A 12,384-nucleotide genomic window follows, 5' to 3' on the forward strand; every position below is an offset into this window, starting at 1 on the left:
AAAAAAAGGCAACCTAATGGAATGTGAGGAACAGTGAATAAGCAAATAATATGAAGAGTTAATTCATAGAAGAAGACAACCAAAAGTTCAATAAATATGTGTAATGATGCTAAACTCACTAGCAATCAGGGAGACATACATTAAAACAAGGTATTATTTCACACACATATAATTGGCAAACATTTTATAGTCGGAGAAACAAAATTCTGGTGAGAAAATGGAAAAATAAAGCTCTCCTATTCTATAAGTGAGAATGTATATTATCAATATTCAAAGAGCAATTTGAGCATATCTACATCCATGGCCCAGCAATTCCACTCCTATGGCTATTCCCTAAAACACTAGTTCCAAATCTTTCTTATCTCAGGAATCTTTTACATTCTTAAAAATTATTGAGAGTCCCAAAGAGCTTTTATTTGTGTGGGTTATATCTGATACTGCAATATCAGAAAATAGGAATGAGAAATTTTCAAATATTAATGAATTTGAAAATACCAGTAATATACCTATTACATGTTAAGATAAGTAACATTTTTATGAAAAATAACTATATTTTTCAAAACCAAAAAATTTAGTGAGATTTTTGCCAACCTCTTTAAATCTGGCTTAATTAAATATACCTGACTAGAGACCTACAAAGAGACTTAGACTCCCACACAATAATAATGGGAGACTTTAACACCCCACTGTCAACATTAGACAGATCAACGAGACAAAAAGTTAACAAGGATATCCAGGAATTGAATTCAGCTCTGCACCGAGTGGACCTAATAGACATCTACAGAATTCTCCACCCCAAATCAACAGAATAGACACTCTTCTCAGCACAACATCGTACTTATTCTAAAATTGACCACATAGTTGGAAGTAAAGCACTCCTCAACAAATATAAAAGAACAGAAATTATAATAAACTGTCTCTCAGACCACAGTGCAATCAAACTAGAACTCAGGACTAAGAAACTCACTCAAAACCGCTCAACTACATGGAAAGTGAACAACCTGCTCCTGAATGACTACTGGGTACATAACGAAATGAAGGCAGAAACACAGATGTTCTTTGAAACCAGTGAGAAAAAAGACACAACATATCAGAATCTCTGGGACACATTTAAAGTAGTGTGTAGAGGGAATTTTATAGCACTAAATGCCCACAAGAGAAAGCAGGAAAGATCTAAAATTGACACCCTAACATCACAATTAAAAGAACTAGAGAAGCAAGAGCAAACACATTCAAAAGCTAGCAGAAGGCAAGAAATGACGAAGATCAGAGCAGAACTGAAGGAGATAGAGACACAAAAAAACCCTTCAAGAAATCAATGAATCCAGGATCTGGTGTTTTGAAAAGATCAACAAAATTGATAGACCACTAGCAAGACTAATAAAGAAGAAAAGAGAGAAGAATCAAACAGATGCAATAAAAAATGATAAACGGGATATCACCACCAATCCCACAGACATACAAACTAACATCAGAGAATACTATAAACACCTCTACGCAAATAAACTAGAAAATCTAGAAGAAATGGATAAATTCCTAGACACATACACTCTCCCAAGACTAAACCAGGAAGAAGTTGAATCCCTGAATAGACCGATAACAGGCTCTGAAATTAAGGCAATAATTAATAGCTTACAACCAAAAACAGTTCAGGACCAGACGGATTCATAGCCGAATTCTACCAGAGGTACAAGGAGGAGCTGGTACCATTTCTTCTGAAACTATTCCAATCAATAGAAAAAGAGGGAATCCTCTCTAACTCATTTTATGAGGCCAGCATCATCCTGATACCAAAGCATGGCAGAGACACAACAAAAGAAGAGAATTTTAGACCAATATCCCTGATGAACACTGATGCAAAAATCCTCAATAAAATACTGGCAAACCGAATCCAGCAGCACATCAAAAAGCTTATCCACCATGATGAAGTGGGCTTCATCCCCTGGATGCAAGGCTGGTTCAACATATGCAAATTAATAAACATAATCCAGCATATAAACAGAACCAAAAACAAAAACCACATGATTATCTCAATAGATGCAGAAAAGGCCTTCGATAAAATTCAACAGCCCTTCATGCTAAAAACTCTCAATAAATTAGGTATTGATGGGACGTATCTCAAAATAATAAGAGCTATTTATGACAACCACACAGCCAATATCATACCGAATGGGCAAAAGTTGGAAGCATTCCCTTTGAAAACTGGCAAAAGACAGCGATGCCCTCTCTCACCATTCCTATTCAACATAGTGTTAGAAGTTCTGGCCAGGGCAATCAGGCAAGAGAAAGAAATAAAGGGTATTCAATTAGGAAAAGAAGAAGTCAAATTATCCCAATGATATGATTGTATATTTAGAAAACCCCATCATCTCAGCCCAAAATCTCCTTAACCTGATAAGTAACTTCAGCAAAGTCTCAGGATACAAAATCAATGTACAAAAATCACAAGCATTCCTGTACACCAGTAACAGACTAACAGAGAGCCAAGTCATGAATGAACTCCCATTCACAATTGCTTCAAAGAGAATAAAATACCTAGGAATCCAACTTACAAGGGATGCGAAGGACCTCTTCAAGGAGAACTACAAACCACTGCTCATCGAAATAAAAGAGGATACAAACAAATGGAAGAACATTCCCACGCTCATGAATAGGAAGAATCAGTATCATGAAAATGGCCATACTGCCCAAGATAATATACAGATTCAATGCCATCCCCATTAAGCTACCAATGACTTTCTTCACAGAATTGGAAAAAACTACTTTAAAGTTCATATGGAATCAAAAAAGAGCCCACATTGCCAAGACAATCCTAAACCAAAACAGCAAAGCTGGAGGTATCACGTTACCTGACTTCAAAGTATACTACAAGGCTACAGTAACCAAAACAGCATGGTACTGGTACCAAAACAGAGATACAGCCCAATGGAACAGAACAGAGCCCTCAGAAATAATACCACACCTCTACAACCATCTGATCTTTGACAAACCTGACAAAAACAAGAAATGGGGAAAGGATTCCCTATTTAATAAATGGTGCTGGGAAAACTGGCTAGCCATATGTAGAAAGCTGAAACTGGATCCCTTCCTTACACCTTATACAAAAATTAATTCAAGATGGATTAAAGACTTAAATGTCAGACCAAAAACCATAAAAACCCTAGAAGAAAACCTGGGCAATACCATTCAGGACATAGGCATGGGCAAGTATTTCATGACTAAAACACCAAAAGCAATGGCAACAAAAGCCAAAATTGACAAATGGGATCTAATTAAACTAAGGAACTTCTGCACAGCAAAAGAAACTACCATCAGAGTGAACAGGCAACCTACAGAATGGGAGAAAATTTTTGCAATCTACTCATCTGACAACGGGCTAATATCCAGAACCTACAAAGAACTCAAACAAATTTACAAGAAAAAATCAAACAACCTCATCAAAAAGTGGACAAAGGATATGAACAGACACTTCTTAAAAGAAGACATTTATGCAGCCAACAGACACATGAGAAAATGCTCATCATCACTGGCCATCAGAGAAATGCAAATCAAAACCACAATGAGATACCATCTCATACCAGTTAGAATGGCGATCATTAAAAAGTCAGGAAACAACAGGTGCAGGAGAGGATGTGGAGAAATAGGAACACTTTTACACTGTTGGTGGGACTGTAAACTAGTTCAACTATAAACTAGTTCAACCATTGTGGAAGACAGTGTGGCGATTCCTCAAGGATCTAGAACTAGAAATACCATTTGACCCAGCCATCCCATTACTGGGTATATATCCAAAGGATTATAAAGCATGCTGCTATAAAAACACATGCAAATATATGTTTATTGTGGCACTATTCACAATAACAGCGACTTGGAACCAACCCAAATGTCCATCAATGATAGACCAAATTAAGAAAATGTGGCACATATACACCATGGAATACTATGCAGCCATAAAAAAGGATGAGTTCATATCCTTTGTAGGGACATGGATGCAGCTGGAAACCATCATTCTCAGCAAACTATCACAAGGACAAAAAACCAAACACTGCATGTTCTCACTCATAGGTGGGAACTGAGCAATGAGAACACTTGGACACAGGAAGGGGAACATCACAGACTGGGGCCTGTCATGGGGTGGGGGGAGGGGGGAGGGATAGCATTAGGAGATGTACCTAATGTAAATGACGAGTTAAAGGGTACAGCACACCAACATGGCACATGTATACATATGTAACAAATCTGCACGTTGTGCACATGTACCCTAGAACTTAAAGTATAAATATATATATATATAAAATATATAGCTGAATTATCAGATCTTCTCCTGCATTTAGTCTATTAAATTATGTTGTTTTGGTTGAAGTAGATGAAGAAAATTTAGTCTTGTATTTGGAATCGATCTTTTACCCACATGGATTGGTCATTTAGGAAATATTGGTTTATCGAGTTACACAAATCCTCCAAGTGTGGACATACTTTATCATATGATATCAGAAAGTAATATTCTTTGTTAATATTATCACTGATCTCATCTGAAAAAGTCGTTAAGTACTAGGAAGCCATCAGTCTATGGTGGCAGGTTTTACCAAAACTCTAATGTTTTTCTTGAGAGCTCAAATTTTACCACTGGAAACAAACATTGCCAATTTTCCTTGAAGTGAAACTCTCACTTCACTCATTTTTGAGAAAATGTCTGTGATACAGTCTGAATGTGTTTCCCAAAATACATGTGTTAAAACTTAATGCCAATGTGATAGTATTAAGGGGTAGGCCCTTTAGAAGGTGATTAAGTAATTAGAGTGCAAGAATGTAAATAAGAAAACTTACCTTGAGTAGGGAAATATATGACTCTTAGTAACAACATGGGAAGTTTCATGATTACAATTCAGTCACAGGAAGAAAAGCCAACAGTACAGAAGCAAGTTATATGAGAGGAAGACATTGTTTTTCTAGGCCTTCAATATAAACATTTCAGGGTTGGGCACAGTGGCTCATGCCTATAATCCCAATGTTTTGGGAGGCCAAGGCAGAAAGATCACTTGAAGCCAGGAGTTTGAGACCAGGCTGGACAATGGAGTGAGACTCTATCTCTACTACATATTTTTAAAACACGAGTTGGGCGTGGTGGAAAGCGCTCTAGTCCTAGCTGCTGAGGAGGGTGAGGTGGGAGGATTGCTTGAGCTCAGGAGTTTGGGGTTACAATGAGCCGCACTCTAGCCTGGCAACAGAGAGAGACTCTATCTCTATTTAAAAAAACAAAAAACAATGTAGCATCAGGCCATAACAGCAGAGTTAGAACCAGAGAAAAAGATACAGAAACTGACAAAAAGGTTAAAAGTGAGAATTATCACCCTAGCCAATCAAAAAGATATGCCTTTTAAGGGGAGAAAGCAGAGCTGAAGGCAATGATGCATGCCCTGCCCTGCAAGTCATGTGCAGCAAGGTACAGCAAGTGGTGAACCCCTGAGATATGAATGCTAGAAGTCTCTAAAAGAAAAATTTTACCTTGAAAAACTAAATTACCATTCTGAATGGAAAAGACAGCATTTCCAACCTGAAACTAGGGAAATCAAATAAGATCTCAGGAAATGTGGCAGAAATAGAAACTCTGCAGTTTAGAAGGTGGCTGTTAAAGAAACACATTTCAGCGGCCAGGCACAGTGGCTCACACTTGTAATCCCAGCACTTTGGGAGGCCAAGGCAGGTGGATCATTTGAGGTCAGTTCAAGACCAGCTTGGCCAACATTGTGAAACCCACCTCTATTAAAAATAAAAATGAGCAGGGCATGGTGATGGGTGGCTGTAATCCCAGCTACTCAGGAAGCTGAGGCAGGAGAATCACTTGAACCCAGGAGGTAGAAGTTGCCAAGATTGTGCCACTGCACTCCAGCCTGGGTGGCAGTGAGTGAGACTCCATTTCAAAAAAAAACACACATTTCAGAATTTAAAAACCTCTTGCAATCTTACTAATAGCACATCAATACTTTAAAAAAAAAAAAAAAACTTATTCTAACATAAAGCACCAAATTTTTATTTTTGTATTAGTGTATTTTTAATATCAAAACTGCCTTTAGAAAGACATAAATAATTCCCTTATAATTATAGCTAACTTAATCACACACACAATTCCTTACACAAAGTTTCCTTCATGAACCTTTTTATGACACTCAGACCTCAACAACATGCTTGGACTTCCTGCTTTGTCCTATATTTCTTCTCTTTTAAATAACCAGTCATTTGACATTAGAACAAAAACTTATCATGCAAAATTTTCTCCTCCTATAAAATGATTTTCTTTTCTTTTTTACCTTCCATACCAAAAATACATCTTTATACCCATAACTTTCTTCACATCTTTCCTACTTACTGGTTCCTATTTTGTTTATTTTTTTAAAAAATTCATATTTTGAAGAAACTTTTAAATAACCTCCAGATTTGAAAAATATTTATTTTTTTCAATAAAGAACATATTTCATGCCCTTCTTATACTGTTTGTTATCAAAAACATCTTTTGGGATATATTTTATATAGAGTGTTATATATATTAATTAGAACTTTAGCACTTAGGAGCCTTAATTTTTAGCAAGCAATTTAGAACTATTTGTCACATAGTAGTATTTTATAGATAAGAACCACTTCATAAATTTTAAAAACATGTTTTCACAGAGCATAATTTTTATGCATATTAATAGATGCAAATATAATCTTTTTATAAAATGTAAGAAGCCCAGAACAAACATATTTATGTTCAGTAATTCATTTTAGTTATTTTTATCTGATTTGGAAATGACCCAGGCAGTTAATGGTATCTATTATTTAATTTAACATAACTTTAATATTTTAAATTATATGAAAAGCTATAGGTATTCATGCCATTTACATTTATCCAATTTATTTAATTTTTAACAGCTTACCTAGATTATATATGAAAACTGAGATATTAGACAAGCTAATCATCATTTCAAGTTATTTCCCGTTAACCATTTTTATAGCTTATGAATATCAATTGTTCACCTAAGTAAGAACCTTAAAGTTAAATATATGAGTATTTTGTCAATAATTTAGAAGATACAGTTGTTTTCCTTATACCAACAATATTAAATTAGTCTTATGCATTAAAGAATTACACAAACAAAGATCATTCTCTTTTAGGCTAGGTTCATAGTTTTATTATCTTTGTGTCAAACCCTGACATCTTAAAACATCTAACAGAGACAAATACAAAATTGACTGACCAGTAAATCCAGGCAAAAATGTATGCTGACAATTCTGAAGACATTTATCTTTTTTTATTTTAAAAATAATTTTACTTTGAAACAATTTCAAACGAAAGTTTCAAGAAGAATACAAAGAACTTCCTTATATCCTTTGCCCAGATTCAACTATTGTTAATGTTTTGCAACATTTGCTCTATTATCTTTCTCTCTGAATCATTTAAAAGTTAGCTTCAAACATCAAGCCCCTTCATTTTGTCAAAGATGAAAAAGGTTCCTCTATCCTCTTAGGTATTTTCCTTGGAGGCCTGCAAATTAACCTGATAAAGGACAGATTAGCAAGAAAAAGAAATATTCAATGATGTTGGTAGGCATGGGAATTCACAAGGAAATGTGAGTCAAGGAGGTGATTAGAATTTTGGACTAAATTAACACCTTTTATTTATTTATTTTTGAGACAGGGTCTCACTCTGTCAGCCAGGCTGGAGTGCAGTGGTGCAATCTTGGGCTCAAGTGATTCATGCACCTCAGCCTCCCAAGTAGCTGAGACTACAAGTGTGGGCCACCACAGCCAGCTAATTTTTGTGTATTTTGCAGAGACAAAGTTTCACTATGTTTCCCAGGCTGGTCTCAAACTCCTTAGCTCAACCAACCCACCCATCTCAGCCTCCCAAAGTCCTGGGATTCAGATGTGAGCCACCATGCCCAGCCCTTATATACCATTTGATGGGGAGGGTCAGAGGACACTTCTGGGAGAACCAATAACTTCTTAGAAAGGGTTTGGGGAAAGGGCACTTATGGAAAAACAAATGATTTTTTTGAAATATAAATGGGCCCTTACGAGAGTAGATGGGTGATATGATAATTTGATGACAACGTCTACTTGGGTGTGGTGCCAATTTCTCATCTCCATCTAAGTCACTCTTGGGGAGGGGATTTATGGCAACTGAGTTTTTTGTTGGGGTTCTGCTTTTAGACAGATAAGAGATTTCAGGAACTCAAATGCCTTCAGGCCCAAATAATTAATGACACAATGGCTTATTCTGGACCCCTTCAACTTCCATACTTCAGCCTGCATTGCCTGAGAACTTAGGTAAACACAGAATATTGTCAAAATCAGGATATTCAGTGCTATTAGCAAAGAGCTGAGCACCCTGTGCCTGTTGCTCAAATGCCTCTCTGCTGACATTTTTTGTTTAAAAATGAGGTTGGCTAAACTTCTTGCAGCTGTGTGAGAACTCCGTCTTAGTAAAGATTTCTAAGGTGTCTACTCTGTGCCAAATCAATTGCTCACTTAAGTAAGAACCTTAAAGTTATATGGGTACTTTGTCAGAACTCTGTTCTAGACACATGACTCAAGTGATGTTTGATAGTCACATGAGGTTCTCCATCAAACCCACAGACCTAATATTTATTTTACCAATAACTTTTAAATCAGTTATTTATTGTAGATTTACTTAAGTCACATGAACCAAAAAGCATTTGGGTTAATTACTATATATATTATGTTCGATATGAGTGTTCATTTATTTAAGCCAATCTGCATAAAATTTCTTAAGGCCTTTTTGGCTGACTATGCCAGATTTTATCATGTAGAAACAACATACAATATAATACATGTACATATGCATAAACACACCTAAACATATATAAACACACGAAGATCTTATGGCTTTCCTTTCAGAATTTTGTCATAATATAGTAATATAAACTCACCAGTTTACAAAAAACAATTGGATCCAAATTATATTTCTCATAAAATTGAGACTTGTTCACATGTTTAACTATTTTATTTTATTTTATTTTATTTTATTTATTTATTTTTTTTGAGTCTGGCTCTGTCGCCCAGGCTGCAGTACAGTGGCCTGATCCTGGTTCACTGCAACCTCTACCTCCCAGGTTCAGTCAATTCTCCTGATAGCCTCCTGAGCAGCTGGGATTACAGGCACATGACACCACAATTTTTGTATTTTTAGTAGAGATAAGGTTTCTCCATGTTGGTCAGGCTGGTCTTGAACTCCTGACCCCAAGTGATCCACCCACCTCGGCCTCCCAAAGTGTGGGATTACAGGTGTTAGCCACTGTGCATCACATGGCTAAACTTTATTTGTCCTGATAGGTAATCTAATGAAGGCTATAGAGCAAAATTTTGGGTAAAGCAGTTTCTGAGGCAGGCGGGGGAAAATTTTGTAGCAGTTTTTGTTTGTTTTCTGGCTTTTTTCTTTTGCTTCCTGCATGGCAAATATAGTGAAATTTTTACGCCATATAGACATACTTTATATTATTGCTCTGACTTCAATATTTTGACCAACTTGATCTGAGACCCTAACTTTTATAAACATTTATCTAGTTCTTTTTTATTAGCCATCATCCGAGGCAATCGTTAGTCAAGCAAACCTAAATTTATATTCCTTAAAGGTGTCTTTAAGTTGTTGGTTACCATGGAACTTTTGTAATTTGTAAAGCCATTGATTTGGAAGCCCTTTAAGATTTTTATTTTATCTTGGCTGGAGTACCATAAGCAGTGAGTTTTCTCTCACCATTAGAAAAGTCAACATATTCAAAGTAGACAGGTAAAAAAATAGAGAGGTAGACAAAGAACTTAGAAGGCTCTACATATTAAGTCTATAGTTGCAGGGTTTTTTGAGAGTTTGAATGATGATCACCGAACTCTGAATTTTTATTTATGTGATTTTGCCCATCAGTTTAAAAATATGTACAGGAACAGGCCATAATATGCAGCCAGCTGTAATCCTAAAAAATCTGGCATGCCTTAATGTTTGAAAATCCCATACCATTTCTTATTAGCTTCTTGATAGGTTAATAAGATAATGATAATCTCATCTTGAATTGTGGCTCCCATAATTCCCACATGTGGTGGGAGGACCTGGTGGTAGCTAATATAATCATGGGGTTGGTTTCCTCAATGCTCTTCTTGTGAGAGTAAGTTCTCATGAGATCCGATGGTTTTATAAGGAACTTCCCCCTTTGCTCGGTTCTCATTCTCCTTCCTGCCGTCATGTGAAGAATGACGTGTTTTCTTCCCCTTCCGCCATGATTGTAAGTTTCCCGAGGTCTCCCCAGCCATGTTGAACTGTAAATCAATTAAAACTCTTTCCTTTATAAATTACCCAGTCTTATGTATGTCTTTATTAGCAGCATGAGAACAGACTAATACTGCAGAGAGTAGGGTGCTGCTATAAAGATACCTGAAAATGTGGAAGACACTTTGGAACTGGGTAACAGGCAGAGGTTGGAACAGTTTGAAGGGATCAGAAGAAGACAGGAAAATGTGGGAAAGTTTGGAATTTCCTAAAGAATTGTTAAATGGCTTTGAACAAAATGCTGATAGTGATGTGGACAATGAAATCCAGGCTGAGGTGGTCTCAGATGGAGATGAGGAACTTGTTAGGAACTGGAGCAAAGGTGACTCATGTTATGCTTTAGCAAAGAGACTGGTGGCATTTTGCCCCTGCCCTAGAGATCTGTAGAACTCTGAACTTGAGAGAGATGATTTAGGGTATCTGACAGAAGAAATTTCTAAGCAGTAAAACATTCAGGAAAAAACAGAGCATAAAAGTTTGGAAATTTTGCAGCCTGACAATACAATTTAAAAGAAAAAAAAAAAAAAAAACGTTTTGGAGAGAAATTCAAGCCAGCTTCAAAAATTTGTATAAATAATGAGGATCCCAATGTTAATCACCAAGACAATGGGGAAAATGTCTCCAGGACATGTCAGAGACCTTGATGGCACCCCCTCCCATCACAGGCCTAGAAGACTGGAAGGAAAATAATGGTTTCATGGGCTGAGCCCAGGGCCTCCATGCTATGTGCAGCCTAGGAACTTGGTGCCCTGAGTCCTAGATGCTCCAGCCATGGCTAAAAGGGGCCAAGGTACAGCTCAGCCCATGGCTTCAGAGGATGCAAGCCCCAAACATTGGCAGCTTTCACATGGTGTTGAGCCTGTGGGTACACAGAAGTCAAGAATTAATATTTAGGAACCTCCACTTAAATTTAAGAGGAAGTATTGAAATGCCTGGATGTCCAGGCAGAAGTTTGCTGCAGGGGCAGAGCTCTCATGGAGAACCTCTGCTAGGGCACTGCAGAAGGGAAATGTGGGTTCAGTGCCCCCACACAGAGTCTCCACTGGGGCACTGCCTAGTGGAGCTGTGAGAAGAGGGCCACTGTCCTCCAGACCCCAGAATGGTAGATTCACCAACAGCTTGCACCGTGCACCTGGAAAAGTCACAGACACTCAACGTCAGCCATGAAAGCAGCTGTGAGGGGGGTATACCCTGCACAGCCACAGAGGCAGAGCTTCCCAAGGCCATGGTAGCCCACCTCTCACATTAGCATGACCTGGATATGAGACATGGAGTCAAAGGAGATCATTTTGGAACTCTAAGGTTTAATGACTGCCCTGTTGGATTTCGGACTTGCATGGGGCCTGTAGCCCCTTTGTTTTGGCCAATTTTTCCTATCTGGAATGGTTGTATTTACCCAATGCCTGTACCTTCATTGTATCTAGAAAGTAACTAACTTGCTTTTGATTTTACAGGCTCATAGGTGGAAGGGCCTTGCCTTTTCTCAGATGACTCTTTGGATTCGGACTTTTGGGTTAATGCTGGAATGAGTTAGACTTTGGGGGACTGTTGGGACAGCATGATTGTGTTTTGAAGTGTGAGGACATGAGATTTGGGAGGGGTAAGGGGTGGAATTATATGGTTTGGCTATGTCCCCACCCAAATCTCATCTTGAATTTTAGTTCCCGTAATCCCCACATGTGGTAGAAGGGACCCAGTGGCAGGTAATTGAATCGTGGAGGCGGTTTCCTCCATGCTGATAGTGAGTGAATTCTCATGAGATCTGATCATTTTATAAGGGGCTTTTCCCCCTGTTGCTGTGCACTTCTCCTTCCTGCCACCATGTGAAGAACAACATGTTTGCTTCCCCTTCTGCCATGATTATAAGTTTCCTGAGGTCTCCCCAGCCCTGCAGAACTGTGAGTCAGTTAAACCTCTTATGCTTTTGTACAAGCAGATGTAATCAATTCAGTATTATTTCTATAAGAACAAATTGGAAACAATCCAAACGTCCATCAACAGGAGAATGAATAAATAAAATAGTGTACATTTATTCAAGGGCACACTAAATGCATTTAAGGCTGAAT

Source organism: Macaca mulatta, chromosome 4, assembly GCF_049350105.2.
Source record: "Macaca mulatta isolate MMU2019108-1 chromosome 4, T2T-MMU8v2.0, whole genome shotgun sequence".
NCBI classification, from domain to species: domain Eukaryota; kingdom Metazoa; phylum Chordata; class Mammalia; order Primates; family Cercopithecidae; genus Macaca; species Macaca mulatta.